Genomic DNA, 15,917 nt, shown 5'->3' with positions numbered 1-15,917 from the left:
TTGTATTGGAAAAGCAAATATACAGAGAGGAGAGACAGAGAGGAAGATCTTCCATCCAATGATTCACTCCCCAAGCGACCGCAATGGCCAAAGCTGAGCCAACCTGAAGCCAGGAGCCTGGAGCCTCTTTTGGGTCTCCCACATGGGGTCAGGGCCCCAAGGCTTTGGGCCTTATTACACTGCTTTCCCGGGCCACAAGCAGGGAGCTGGATGGGAAGCGGGACAGCCGGGACTAGGACTGGTGCCCATATGGGAGGGATCCCGGCACATACAAGTAGAGGACCTTAGCATCTAGGCTATTGCGTCGGACACCGTGGTAAAATTTGTGGTACGTTTACATTTTGTTTTTGAGGTTGAGTGGATGCAACATTTGGTGCATTAGCCAGGAAAGATAAAGGCCTGAAACAGGGCACTTTGCCCAGACTGGAGAAGTAAGGGCTGGGGGTGCACCATCTGGACTCAAGAGAGTCTGATGGACACAGCTGCAGATCCTGAGTCAGGGTTCCTACTGGGCTGCCAGGGGATGCCATCTGGTCTGGTTTCATCTGGCAGGGATCCCACCTTTAAGCAGCTGCCAAGGCCTGCTGGCCTCGAGATCTCTAGTTCACCTGTGATTTGTGTGTTTCTTGTATTATCTGTCTGTGTTGTTTTATTGCCTTCAATATCACGGGTTAAAATAATTCCACTCCTAGCCCTACTGACCTGGTCAAATTACACTTCAAGGACTTCAAAGAAAAAGCAGCGGAATCTGGAGATTCTGTTTTTGTTTTTGTTTTTTAAAGGGAAATTAACAACTTTTTATTCTGTGTAGTGGCCCTCTTTTCAGGTTCACTGGTCCCCTCACTGGTTAAAAAATGTCTGCTTTGGGCCCGGCACAGTAGCCTAGCAGCCAAAGTCCTCAACTTGTATGAAGCAGTATCCCATATGGCGCAGGTTCTAGTCCCAGCATACCTGCTTCCCATCCAGCTCCCTGCTTGTGGCCTGGGAAAGCAATTGAGGATGGCCCAAAGCCTTGCGACCCTGCACCCATGTGGGAGACCCAGAAGAAGCTCCTGGCTCCTGGCTTCAGATTGGTGTAGCTCCAGTCATTGTGGTCACTTGGGGAATCAATCATCAGATGGAAGATCTTCCTCTCTATCTCTCCTCCTCTCTATATATCTGACTTTGCAATAAAAAATAAATAATTTAAAAAAAAGAAAGAAATATCTGCCTCCTCCTTCTCCTTGGTTCTTCCGCCTTGGTGTGTCTAAACACCAAGTGGGAACAATAGTTCAACGAAACCAACGCTAGCAGAGTCACCTGGAGTGGAGAGCTCTCCCTAGGTCCTGGAAATCCTCTAGGGATAAATTTGGATTTGGGGAGGACAGTACTACTTCCCAAAGCCAGGCCATTGGCAAGATGTTTTATTCTGGTTCTAGTTATTGGTGGCCACTAATCTAGTGTCTGTGTTAATTGTCGTCCTGTCCCTGCTATAATTTTATGTGGCATTCACCTATCTGTCTTTATGTTAACCATCTTAAAATTACTTGGCTCTATAGGTCCAGTGCCAATCTAACAACTGGTAATCAGAGCTCTACAATGTGCTATTTACAGTGACACTCCTCGTCCTCAGTGCTCCTTGAGTCTGAATGGGGGGTGATCTTGTAGCAGACCTGAGCTTTATGTCACTCTTGTCCAGCTAGGGTTGGCTTTATGAAAGTTTTTAAATTGTGAATGTATTAATCTCGGTGTTTTCCAGTCATGAAATGTTACTAAGTATAAACTGGACAAAGGTAAATGGAGGCAAATAATTCCTGGCCTCTTAAATTCTAGGTTTGTTTGTTTGAAAGACAACTCAGGTTTGTTTAAAAAAATTTCCCATAAGTTGCATATATATATGAGAAATGATTAAAGACTACTTGAAGCAATTATGTTTAACATTTGATAGGCTTTTATTATAAAAATGTCTTAATTTGGAGCTTTAAATAATTGTTCCAAAATGTAAACCAAGGGAATTAAAAGGAATATGATCACAAGTCTAAAAATGTGTTCTTTTTTTAAAAACTATTTTTAAAAAGATTTATTTATTTATTACAAAGTCAGATATACAGAGAGGAGGAGAGACAGAGAGAAAGATCTTCCCTCCGATGATTCACTCCCCAAGTGAGCACAACGGCCGATGCTATGCCGATCCTTAGCCAGGAGCCAGGAGCTTCTTCCGGGTCTCCCACACGGGTGCAGGGTCCCAAGGCTTTGGGCCGTACTCGAGTGTTTTCCCAGGCCACAAGCAGGAAGCTGGATGGGAAGTGGAGCTGCCGGGATTAGAACCGGCGCCCATATGGGATCCCTGCGTGTTCAAGGCAAGGACTTTAACCGCTAGGCCATGCCGCCGGGCCCGAAATGTGTTCTTGGTGAGAAAAGTTATAAAAGGAAAATTATTTTATTAAAGGAAGAGCATTGCTTATAGAATATTTTTTCGTACAAGAGAATGGCTATCATAAAATGAAAAAGGGAAAACTAAGACAGAATATTTAAAGGCTTAAGAAAGGGTTGGAAAGTCAGAATTTGAGAGACATAAATCTTGTTTTATGTGTAATATCCTTGGCTATAATTTTGAAGATACTGCTATACCATTATTTAAATTGTATAGCATTAATATCTAATGCATCCTGACATTAGAATTGATATGTAAAAATAGGAAATCTCTGATTTTGAAATCTGTTAAGAGAATAAAAAACAAAACATCGAAACATCTCCTTTAGCTAGTTTCTGATTAGTTGGTGACTTGTCCCAGCCTTTAAGTTTGCTAAATTCTTAAAAGTTATGAGATAATTTTACATATTAATTCCTCTATGTAAGGTTTTATTCTCCTTTTAGTGACCAACTAAAGGAATATATATTTTGCCTTGCAACAAGGTAACCTCTTGGGTTCTCTATTGTCTTTGCTAAATTCTCATGGTTTGGTAAAAGAGCTGGGGTTTTAAAGGATGTTTAATTACTTTATAATGCTGAGAAATCTTCAATCAGATCCTTTAAGGTCTGTTGGCATATTAATAGGTTTAATTCTTCTAATTTTGAAATTTCCAAATGGGTCCCTTGTGTTTTCAAAATCAGAAAAAATGTGTGTCAGTGGCTACATCTTTCTTTTGATAAAGGTAATAACTTACATGTAAAATACTGTTAAGATGTAAATGAGGGCCCGGCGTGATAGCCTAGCAGCCAAAGTCCTCACCTCACACGAGCCAGGATCCCATACAGGCACCCTTCCCATCCAGCTCCCTGCTTGTGGCCTGAGAGAATAATCGAGGATAGCCCAAAGCTTTGGGACACTGCATCCTTGTGGGAGACCTGGAAGAGGTTCCTGGATCCTGAATGGGCTCAGCTTTGGCGATTGCAGCCATTTGGGGAGTGAATCAATAGATGGAAGATCTTCCTCTCTGTCTCTCCTCCTCTCTGTATCTGTCTAACAAAAAATAAATCTTAAAAAATGTAAATAAAACTTTTAGGTTATAACAATAAAATGTTAAAATAACAAACTGCCCCCAAAGTTCTTGGCCTTTGAGGGCAGTCAAATTCTCCAGGATCTCCTTGGCAAGAGGGACACAGGCCCAGCTGTCCTCAAAATCCTTAGTACAGTGCTTTCACAGTGAAAGTACTTGGGAGGCCCCCAGGGTCTCACTGGGACCAGAGCACACACGCCAGGATCCCATGTGGGAAGGAAAGGGAGCATTGTGAGTAGGTAGGTCTAGATTGGAAACACCTTTGAGCCAAAAATAATGTGTATTTTTAAAATACTTATTTATTTTTATTGGAAAGTCAGATATGCAGAGAGGAGGAGAGACAGAGAGGAAGATCTTCTGTCTACTGATTCACTCCCCAACTAGCCGCAACCGTCAGAGCTGAGCTGATCTGAAACCATGAGCAGGAATTTCTTCTGGGTATCCCACATGGGATCTAGGGTCTCAGGGCTTTGGACGCCCTCTAGTGCTTTCCCAGGCCAAAAACAGGAGCTGGATGGGAAGTGGAGTAGCCAGGATACAAACTGGAATTCGTATAGGATCCCAGCATGTGCAAGGCAAGGACGTTAGCCAGTACACTACTGCGCTGGGCCCAAGAAATGTATTTTTAGCTCTATTGTATATGAAGTTTTGAAGTACCCCCATGTTTTTGTTTGTAATGAAGACCAGGTTTACAACACTGTAGTATTGTTTGTTTGTTTGTTTGTTTGTTTTACTTATTTGTAAGTGAACCCGCCACACAAAGGAGAGACGTGTGAACTATCTTCCCCTGTGAAACTTTCGTTTTACAAATAGATTAGACAAAAATCATTTAGGGCTGGTCATCGAAGCTAGATAATGAAGGAACAGGCCATAAGTCTGAGGCAAAATTGTTTTGGTTTGGGTGTATCCAGCTGAGTTCTTGTGATGCTCTTAAAACAATGAAAATATGAGACTTACAGAGCATCTGTAATCGAAAGATACTCAAATGGATGACTCTAAGGGACTTATGTTGCTCACTCAAGAGCCAAACTGAGTTCCTGGCTCCCCGTTGAAGTCTGGCTCACTGAAGCTATTCCAGCCATTTGGGGAGGGAATCAAGGGATGGAAGACACTACTCTCATTTTCATATTCTCTCTTTCTCTCCCTTTCTCTGCCTCTCCCTCTCATTTGTCACTCCTCCTTTATTAAAGAAATCGCTCTTTAAAAGAGAAAAAAGAGATTTCAAAAAACTATCCACAGTGATGCCCAGAATTCTGTTATTAATTCAGCAAGCTAAGAAATCTCTACAAATACAAAAATTCCCTAAGAGGCAATTTGGGGAAAGCTGAAATACAGGATGAATAGTGGAAGTAAAATGGAAGAAAATGGCAAATTATATTTGGCTAAGGATATACCCAGATAATATATTTAATGATCTGTATCATTCATACTTAGCAAAAACCAACTAGACAAGTTAGAAATAGACAAATAGATATATGAAGTGAGAAATACATCCTCCTCTTCTCTGTTAATAATCTATGATTTTATATAACTATACAAAACTTTCATGTCCCAAATCCATATGCTCTACCTACAATAATATTTGCATAATAAGGAAGAAATATCTTATTTTCTACCCACGTATTAGATAACCAAACTGAATATTAGCAGAGTTCAGGTTCATTGTTAATGATTGTACAACAAGCAAAGGAGATAAGTATCAAAATATTAAGACTGATGACTTTTTTTTCTTTTTAATAATGCTATCTTATTTGAGAAGCTATATACCAAAACTCAGGAAAATTTAATTTGCATTGGTGTGGTAGGTACTAGAAATGGCATATATAAATACAAAAAAGTGTACAATGATGAGAAAGAGGGAGAGATATCTTGGAGATATTTCAAATCAAACACTAGTCTTAAATTAAGGAGCTAGGCAAGATTATACAGGACCATCTGAACACGCAACACCGAGTTGGTCTCAGACTGGCTCTCCTTTCAAATATAAGACATTTTTGAAATCTTCATAACATGTGGAAACATTATCAGCTATGCTCTATCATTTAAAAACAGTATTGCTCCCATTTTCATTTTAAAAAAAATCTCGTTAATGTGCACATTATCTTAAGGACAACTATTTTCAATTTATTCCATGGACGAAATACCTCTAATCTCTAAATGTGTCTCAAATCTTTTCTTTTTCTATAATACTGATTTATGGTAATTATTAATGAAACACCTATGGTTAGTTTTGACATAAAATCAGTCCCACATCTTTGAGAAAATTCTGCTCCAGGAGGAAGGACCATTTATATCCATTATCTACCTTTACTCATTGGCACATTTGTGGTTGCTCTTATTATGTGTGCTGCCGAAGCAAGCACTGTGGTTGCTCTTTCTTGGTATATACAGCACTGTTTGGAAAACTGTTTCAAAAAATTTCAGGCTTTTGTGACAAGGATCTTGAAGGGAATCTCAGCTAAGGGCAATCTTGTTAGCATAGGATAAAATCAAGCATTCCATTTTGCAAAGAATTGTTTAAGGCTCAGAGAATGCAAATGACTTATCTTTTATTTTAGTTTTTTTAAAGATTTATTTATTTTTAATTGCAAAGTCAGATACACAGATAGGAGGACAAAGAGGATGCTCTTCCGTCTGACAATTCACTCCCCAACTGACCACAATAGCCAGTGCCGTGCCAATCCGAAGCCAAGAGCCAGGAACCTCCCCTGAGCCTCCCACGTGGGTACAGGATCCCAAGGATTTGGGCCATCCTTGACTGCCTTCCCAGACCAGAAGTATGGAGCTGGATGGAAAGCAGGGCTGCTGGGATTAGAACCAGCGCCCATATGGGATCCCGATGAGCTCAAAAGGAGGACTTTTAGCTGCTAGGCTATCGTGCTGGGCCCGTAAATGACTTATCTAGAGTCATCACTGGTTTACTAAAAAATTAGGACTGTAACCCACATTTTAGCCCATTTATTCTACAATATATAAAGCATTGAGGGGCAAAAGTTGATCATTTACATAAGGATACACATTTGATAAATGTAAATGTAAAGGATAGTTTATGAAATGAAAACCTGAAAGAGGCGTAGTTAAATAGGGCCAGTGATCACACCAATATAGTGTAATAGGACCTACGCAGCTAGCTAAGGTGTAGGGAATATGTAAATATAGTATTGGGATCTTTAAAACAAACCAGGGATAATGTTAACATTGTGGCGCAATTTAATAACTCACTGCTTCTAACGTCAACATCCCATATCAGAACCCTGACAGTCCCTGACAGTTCCAGTCCCAGCTGCTTCCCTTCAGATTTAACTCATTGGTAATGTGCCTAAGAAAGCAAAAGGACACACCCCAACTGCCTGTGGCCGTAATCTATGGGGTTGGAGCCCTGGCTTTGGCTTTTTTAATATACGGCTTTGGCCTGGCCCAGGCTGGCGGCTATGGCCATTTCGGAAGTGAACCACTAGATGGAAGATAGGTGTGTGTGTGTGTGTGTGTGTGTGTGTGTGTGTGTGTGTGTGTGTGTGTGTGTATGCGCCTCTCCTGTACTGTCTTTCAAATAAATGAAATATTTAAAATGAATAACAGTAAAAACCAGATTTATTACTGTCTTCTTTGAGGTACAAACCTAAAAGCATGATTTGCTCTGCCTGCTTGTCAATTTGTTTTCTTCAAAATCCAAGAGGAATATGAGAAGTTTCTGAACAATATGGGACAACCTGGAAGTGAAGTGAACGTTTGAACCTAGAAAATAGGCATCATGGAAGGAGAAACCACTTGAAATCTTTAGGAAAAGGAGTTGCAAGGCAGTGGAAGATGAAGCTTCTGCCAGCAGCATTAAGTGTCCACCTCCCCTTTGACCAGTCACTCTATTCTTTGCCACTGGCACTTGCACTGACACTTTTATTACCTTTAACAGCCCGTCTGCCTCACTGCCTCAGAGTTACACATGCTATTCTTTCTTCTTCCTCAAATTGGCTTACTACTGTTCCAGTCACAACCTTTAAATCTTAACTTTCTCAGAGAATCGTCTAGGGAGAGTTCCCTGTTAGCTTCTCACTTAGCATTGTTTAAAGGCAGACATTGATACAGTTCATAGTTGTACTTGCATAAATGATATCTAGTGAATACTGAGTTCTGCTACGAGGCCAAGATTTCTGAGCCGAGAAGCCATGTGCATTTTGCTTTGCTGTGCCTATAACATAGTACTCAATAAACGTCAAGTAGCATGAATTAATATGCATAAATGCCTTAGCCACAAAGAAAAACAGCAGTACTAGAGAAATGACATAAAATAGGCCACATTCTTCATGCCAAACTGGCTGTACCCATCTTAGTGAAGTCAACCCTTCTTGCTTTGTCTCCTAAGCACAATTCCTCTCTCCCTTTTGGTTCTTGGCTTCCAATGAGAAACTGAATATACCAATGTTTAAAGGTTAGACCATACAGACTGTCTGCATCTTATGATGATTCAACATATACATTTTTTTAAATTTACAATGGTGTTCAAGTTTACCCACTCAACGATTCTGGTTTTCGGTTTCAGTAAAATATTCAACACATTGCACTCGATATTAACACTTTACTATAATGTAAATTTTGTGTTATAGGATTATTCCCAACTTAAGCAAATTGTAAGTGTTCTGATCACATTTAAGAAAAGTAATGAGTTATGACACTGGCTGTGTTAGGTGGATAATATGCATTTTCAACTTCGTGGCATTTTCAATTTATGATGGGTTTATGGGATGTAACCCCAAGTTAAAAAAAAAAAAGCATCTCTACAAGAGCATGTGTTGTGGCCCAGAGTGTAAAGCTGCCACCTCTGAGCCAGCGTCCCACACAGGCACCAGTTCATGTCCAACCTGATCCACTTTGTTTTTGTTTTTAAGATTGCGGTTTTATTTGCTGGTTTGTAATTAAGCATACAGCTTGATGGTCTAGTTTATCTCACAATTGTGATAACTGAGCATTATTTCACTGATTTTTTTTTTTGCATTTTATGAGATGTCATTTTTTTTCTTTTTTATTATATTTAAACTTAGCAGTTTATAGTACTCAAACAAGATTTTACAGAACTTTGTGAATTTTAGGATAATCAAAACAGACTTATAACTCTAACAAGTCATATATTAACAGTTGAAGAGTAGTACAGTCTTAAGGCGGGTGAGCACAGAAAGCCCCAGTAACTTAGCAAGTGAGGAATAACTGAACTCTGCATCCTACCCAGTGAGGACTAGGAAAAGCCAGGTCGGGAGCCTGACCAGTAAGGTACAGGCTGGGCAGTTTTGTTTTGTTCTTGTCTGTTCAAAGCTTTCTATATTAGTTTCTCTGTGTCTGAGTTAATTTTGGGGGCTCCTGAGCTACCCTGATGGTCAGTACAAGAGACGATGGGGAGCCAAAGCTGGAACTAAGTAAGGAGCAGAGAAAGCTTCTCTCCTGAGTCTAGGAGGAAACTTAAAATTCTTTTATCTCTGAGAACCTCCTGGGGCTCCTGGCTGTAGTTTCTGTCACCAGACTCTATGAGGAGGGTTCTGAGCTGCTGCAATCCCATGTGGGAGATCAGATAAGAAATGACTGACCTCAGAGTTCTCAGTCTACAAGGACACTCAAATTCCCTGTGATCTGCTTGGCAGTCAGGTTACGATCCTTGGTGCCCATACTGACAGTTCTTGATGAGGTATCCACTGCTTCTGTGGGGAAAGCACTTGGGAGGCCTCCGGGGGTCTCCGGGACTAGGATACAGACCTCCTCTTAACCTCCTGCTTGACTCTGCCGTCCCCTCGTGCTCTGTGCATATGACCTCCTGTTAAGAGTCTGTCAGGGTTGCTCTTGGATCCCACTGTAAGTCTCTATAGCTTTTGCTCATGTCGAATGCAGTTAAAAATTTGTTATCTATAAGTCACCTGTTAGAATCTTAATAGATTTATTCTTAAAATCTGCCTCACACATTCTAAGAAGGTGGCAGATTTTTCTGCCCTTCCGACCTATTGTGAATAAAAAGGATATTAAAAGCATATCAGGTTTTTCAGTTCTTTGATGCAGTTCCTCTGGGGATTCCATGTTCTCCAGCGACCAAGCTGATCCACTTTGAACCCAGCTCCCTGCTAATGGCCTATGAAAAGCAGCAGGATACGGTACAAGTGTTTGGACCCTTGCCATCCTCATAGGAGACCTAGAAAAAGTTCCTAGCTGCTAGCTTCAGTCTGGCTCAGCCATGACTGTTGGGATCATCTAAGGAGTGAACCAGAAGATCGATCTCTCTGTCTCTCAGCTCTGACTTTGACTTTCAAATAAGTAAATAAACGTTTTCAAACAATCATCTTTGTAGAAAATAGAAATATGATCCACAACCTTTCCAGAAAAGCCATTTGATTTTCTGTAATAAATGATCCAGAAAATCATCCTGCTAAAAATAAAACTTCCAGGGAGCCATCGTCTATCTGTAGCAATAACGCAAGGGGTTAAGCAGTAAATTCTGAAACTGGACACAATCAGTCAGGACTTGATTAATAACAACAGCTTCCCTAGTTGTTGTTTTACCTTCCACCTTAGAATCAACCAGAACAAACCAAATATGCTCCTGTAACAACCCCCATGGAATGTCACACTTCCAGTTAGCTCACCTACAGTTTCCCTAGGGCAATTGTCTCCAATCAGGGCTTACCCAGAACCTTCTCTTTTTTCCACTAAGAAGCTTCCTTAGTCTTCTTCTACCTTTGAGTTTCTGTCAAAACACAAGTGACGCTGCTGATGGCCCTTTGCTATAGCAAGCTCTAAGCAGTTTCTGCTTGTTCTCATTTGATTAATCTTTATTTCTGCACTAGCAAAACTGACAAATAAGGAGTATCAGCTTGAAAAAAAAGGGAGCATTTTGAGTGGTGTGACATAAGTATTTCACCAGCAGAGAACAGTAGTAGCATCTTAGAAGCAACTCAGAAGTGAAGCCTGTTCTTGTGTAAAAAAAATCACTCCCGCTCGTGCTCTGTCACTCCCTGACTCACTTGCATGCAAGATGCCATATAAGAAGCCACAGCATAAAGATGAAAAGGTTGCTTTTTTAACCGTATTTAACACAAAATAATTGAACAAATGTGTGTGTCACAGTGTAATGTTTCAATAAATGTATATAATGTGTAGTGATTAAACTGAGATAAGAAGCACTTTTGTCTCTCAGTTCTTCATATACTCAGTCTTTGAGCTCCTCTATTCTAGTTCTTCTCAAATATATAACAGGTTACTATATAATCACCATTTTGTGAACACCAGAACTCATTACTGCAGTGTGTGTTTTGGTACCCCTTTCCAATCTCCCTCTATTCCCCCATCTCCTATTTCTAGCCTCTAATAAATCACTATTTTACTCTTTTTCTCTGTGAGATGAACTTTTAAGCTTTCATAAAATAAAGAGACTATGTAGCATTGATCTTCCTGCACCTGTTTTATCTCACTAAAAATCTTCCAGAGCTGGCACTGTGGTACAGCAAGTGTAACTGCCACTTGCATGGCCAGCATGCCAAATGAGCGATGATTCAAATCCCAAGCTGCTCTGCTTCCTATTGTGCTCCCGGCTAACACATCTGGGAAAGAAGCAAAAGTTGGCCCAAGTGTCTGAGCCCCTGCTGCCTTCATGGAAAACCTGCCTGGAGTTTCACGCTGCTGGCTTCCACCTGCTGCAGCCCTGATTGTTGCAGCCATCTGAGGAGTAAAATCAGCAGATAGACGGTCTCTATCTCTCCTCCCTGTAAATCTACCTTTCAAATAAATAAATAAATATTTTAAAAGTCTTCCATTTAAATCCATTTTCCTACAAATCACAGGTTCATTCTTTTTAGACTCAATAACATTTTATTATGTAATAAAAATATATTTGCCGCAATTTCTTTATCCACGCATGCATTAATAGATGCCTTGGTTGATTTCATGTCTTGTACACTGTGAATAGTGCGTCAATAAACTTGGCATGCAACGAAAACAAATAAATCTTATTTATTTTTTTAAGAGCAATAGTTCAGTTTCAGGCTGCTCTGTTGCCAAGATAGACCCTTGATAACATGTCTGAGAAGGCAATGGGAGGTAGTGCAAATAACTGGGACCTTGCCATTCAGGTGGGAGACTCAGATGGCACTCCAGGCTCTTGGGTCTGACCTGGATCAGCCTTGGTCATTGAAGTCACTTAAGCTGTGAAACAACGTATGAAAGATTTCGGTCTCTCTGTGTCTCTCACTGTCACTACACATTTCAAACAGATAGATGCATGCTTCTTTTTAAAAAAAATGGCCACCTATTACATAAAATTGTTGAACATCGCTAGTTTTCACATGAATGCAAATCAAAAGCATAATAAGATATCAGCTCATACCTAGTAAAAAAAAAATTCATGCTGTCTACACCCAAAGTATACGAATAAAATGAAATGCAAACAGAATACACAGTTATCAAGGAACGGTGACAAGATGGTGGGACAGGAAAAACTGGGGCTGAGCCACTCTGGAGGAGCTGCAGCAAACGCACTTGCTCTGTTTCAAACTGACTCTGTTTCGTGCAACCACCCGGGGGCTAATATGAGTTAGGCTTCATCATCTCTCCAAGGGAGGTGAGACAGATGTCAGTCCTTGGGGTAGCACATAGGAAAATTAGTGCTCTGCTTCTGTCCTCTGTTTCTTCCTCATGAAGAAGCAGAAAGCCTGAGGTTCCCTCTCGATTACATCATGCTGTGCCCAGTGTAGGGATTATGGTGAGAGGGTGTCCCCAATTCTCCTACTATGTGTTGGTTTGGATGACTTTGCATTCTGTGTGCAGAACCTTTCGGCATGCTTCTGTATTTTTTTACAAAGGGGATTAATCAATGTGTAAGAAAGAAAAAAATCTTACCAGACTTAACACAATAAAAGAAAGGGACTGTGTGGAGAAAGCTGTGTCACCCCTTCCACTATTTAAGAACACAATGAGAAATACCTACCTATTTTGTTTGCTTGCTTTTTGTTTGTCTAATATTTAAAATTTCTTTTGCTAATTATATATAATTAAAATATATAATATACAATGTATAACTAAAATTATATTATAAAATATATAATTTTAAGCTATATATTATACTTAAATACACTATATTTAAAAATTAACTTTATTTTTATTTTAATTAGTACTTAATAGATTCAGGCTTTGTAGGAATTCTAAGAACATAACATATCCTTCCCCATCCTTCCCATTCTCCTTCCTTTTCTCTTTTTTTTAACTTTTAGATTTACATTACAGTAAAATACTTAATACTTCATCGAATGAGAAGTTTAATAACTAATAAGCAGAAAAACATTATTTCAATGGGACTACAGCCAATAGCTATTAACAGTAATTACATGAAAATAACTATTTCATCAATATACAGTAAATTTTAAAGTAATAACACATCATTCAAATTATAGCAGTACAATATATTTAACCAATGCTTTGTTAAAAAAAAAAAGTATAAAGTTTTAGAAAACTGTATTTACAGTGTTACTGACACACACAGGCTTTTAGAAAGCACCACCCAGGGCCCGGCGCGATAGCCTAGCAGCTAAAGTCCTCGCCTTGCACACCCAGGATCCCATATGGGCGCCGGTTCTATCCCAGCAGCCCCGCTTCCCTTCCAGCTCCCTGCTTGTGGCTTGGGAAAGCAGTTGAGGATGGCCCAAAGCCTTGGAACCCTGCACCCGTGTGAGAAACCTGGAGGAGGCTCTGGGCTCCTGGCTTCTGGATCAGCTCAGCTCTGGCCGTTGAGGCCACTTGGGGAGTCAATCATTGTTTGGAAGATCTTTCTGTCTCTGCTCCTCTCTGTATATCTGACTTTCCGATAAAAATAAAATAAATCTTTAAAAAAAAGTGGAAAACATGACTATTGATGAGAATGTGAAGAAAATATAACTTTTATGCATTGCTGCGGGAATGCTACCGCCACTAGGAAACAGTTTGGCACTTTTTCAAAAAGTTAAATCTGTAATCACTGTTTCATCAAGAAATTACGCTCCTATATACCAACAACAGTTGAAAATCATTAGTTAAACAAAAACCTGTACATGATATATTCATACAGTATCTGTTGGAGTTCCTGGGGCCAATTTTGTACAGATACAAAACACTGATTTTATCTTTGAAAACAGGGACTGGCATAAACTAGCTATGGTATTGTGGACTTAAGCTGCTGCCTGCAGCACTGGCTTCTGATGCAGCAATTCTGATGTAGCTCCCTACTAATGTGCCTGGAAATTACGCAAATGATGGCCAAATTATTTGGGTCCCTAAGCCCATGTTTTAGATCCAAAAAAAGTTCCTAGCTTCCACCTGGCTCAGCCCCAGCCACTGCGGCCACTTAGGGAGTGAATCAGGGGGTGAAGACCAAAGACACCCCTCTCTTTCTCTGTAAGTTTGCCTCTCAAATAAATGTTTTAATAAAGATAACAGCAAATACATCTAATGACATAAATAATTTATATTCGAACAACTTTGAAAAAGCTCATCTAAAAAATGGAACAGAACTAAGCATTGAGTAAATGATTATTTAGCAAATAAACTTACTTTGAGCAAGCTATAAATCAAACTTATGCTTAGTTCATTGCAAAAAAAAAAAGCTTCTAGAATAAAAAGGCCAGAAGAAATCCAAACAAATGAGGTAGATAAAACTGTAACACGCTACTGTTCTTATTACAAAAGCTTAAATGGCACTGAACAATGTTTTGGTTTCTGATAATGAGATCAACTCACTAGCAGCTTGTGCGCTTGGTCATGACCGTGGCTCCCCTATTTCCAATGTGTCTGGCCAGCTCCCTGGACTAAAGCAGATGCTACGTCAGTGGCATCTTTTCTACTTCTACTCTAGGGTTTGGCAGAAGGTTTCTTTGAAACGCTTCTTGCTAAACACAACATAGAGCAGATGATCCAGGCATTGTGAAAACCTTTCAAGTGTCTTGGGGGAAAAAAAAATAATAAACTGGCTGTAGACAGGGTAGCCAACTATAGGCTCTGTTTTCCAACAAAGTCTTGGATAAACTCAGTACCTGAGGAGGTAAAATACAATGTCAGAAAGCCCACCAATAAACCACACCATCTTGAATGTGACTGGATGGTCTGTCTTTGCTTCCAAAATGAAGCAGGGAATAGCAAACTGTCTAAAAGCTTCCTGAGGCCTTCACTAAGAGCACTGCAGGGATATGCCATATGCAACAACAAATTATTGTAGGGACATTAATTCCATGCATTGTCCAGGAGTAGTGGCATCCTAGCTAGAGCAGGAATTCTCTGGCTTGGCAGACAAAAATGCTTCTGGAAAACAAGGGAATTTGCTGTTAAGATGCTGCCTTCAAATCTGATTAAACTTCGGTGAACAATAAAAAGAATTGGAAAAGCCGCATTCTTCAAGCACATGACACTGACAAAAATGAGGATAGTTACGAATAGTCAAAACATCTTTACATATTTACCAAGTTTAAAATTGTTTTCTTGGGGGCTAGTATTTTGGCACAGTGGGTTAAGTTACCAGTTAGAAGGCAGGCGTCCATATGGGACTGGTGGTTTCAATCCTAGATGTGCTTCTGATACAGTTCCCTGCTAATGTGCCTAGGAATACTGCAAAGGAGGCTGAAGTATTTGGGCACCTGTAACCCCGGTGGGAGACAAATATGGAATTTCGAATTCTAGTCTTAAGCCTGGCCCAGTACCAACTGTTACAGCCACTTGAGGAATGAAACAGCAGATACAGCAGACTTTTCTCTCTCTCTACCTCTTTTTTACTCTGCCTTTCAGATAAAATAAAACAAATGTTTTAAAATGTTTTGTTGACAGCAATTCCTAGGATAATACTCACACTGAGAATTGTTGCATAAATATGAGACCCAATGGGTTAAAATTCTATTAAGTACCTTAAGCAACCATGTTTGTTAGGAATAAAGAATATTATATTTGATATATTTCATTGAAAGGAACCATCCATCTCAAATATCAATACTAAAACTGAAATATTTAAAATGACAATTGTAAACATAAAATAATGTAAGTGCTAAGAATGAAAGTGAAGTCAGAATGACTATGTCAAACAGCCTAAATTGTTGGAATGTTTCCTGTTGAGTATTAAGGACCAAATGTTTTTGCTGCTAATGAACAGTTTCCACACTATTAAAAATTTTGATTTATTAATCAAACTACAATAGGGCTGGCATTGTGGCATAGCAAATTAAGCCTCTGCCTGCAAACAGGCACATGGGTATCCGATCTAACACAGCTTACTCTATTCAACAGCCAGCTCTCTGCTAATGTGCCTGGCAAAACCCTTGCACTCACCCGCAGGAACAGAAAAAAAGCTCCTGACTCCCAAATTGAAAATCATTCTCTCTCTCTCTCTCTACTGTTTAAATTAGAAAAAAAAAACTTTCTAAAAAATAAGAATAATCTATAAATAACAAATTCTGTAGT

This window comes from Ochotona curzoniae, unplaced genomic scaffold, assembly GCF_017591425.1.
Source record: "Ochotona curzoniae isolate NIBS_2020 unplaced genomic scaffold, NIBS_Ocur_1.0 scaffold_1852, whole genome shotgun sequence".
In the NCBI taxonomy this organism is placed as follows: Eukaryota; Metazoa; Chordata; class Mammalia; order Lagomorpha; family Ochotonidae; genus Ochotona; species Ochotona curzoniae.
The sequence above is the reverse complement of the archived record's forward strand: the minus strand, read 5'-3'. Positions refer to the sequence as shown.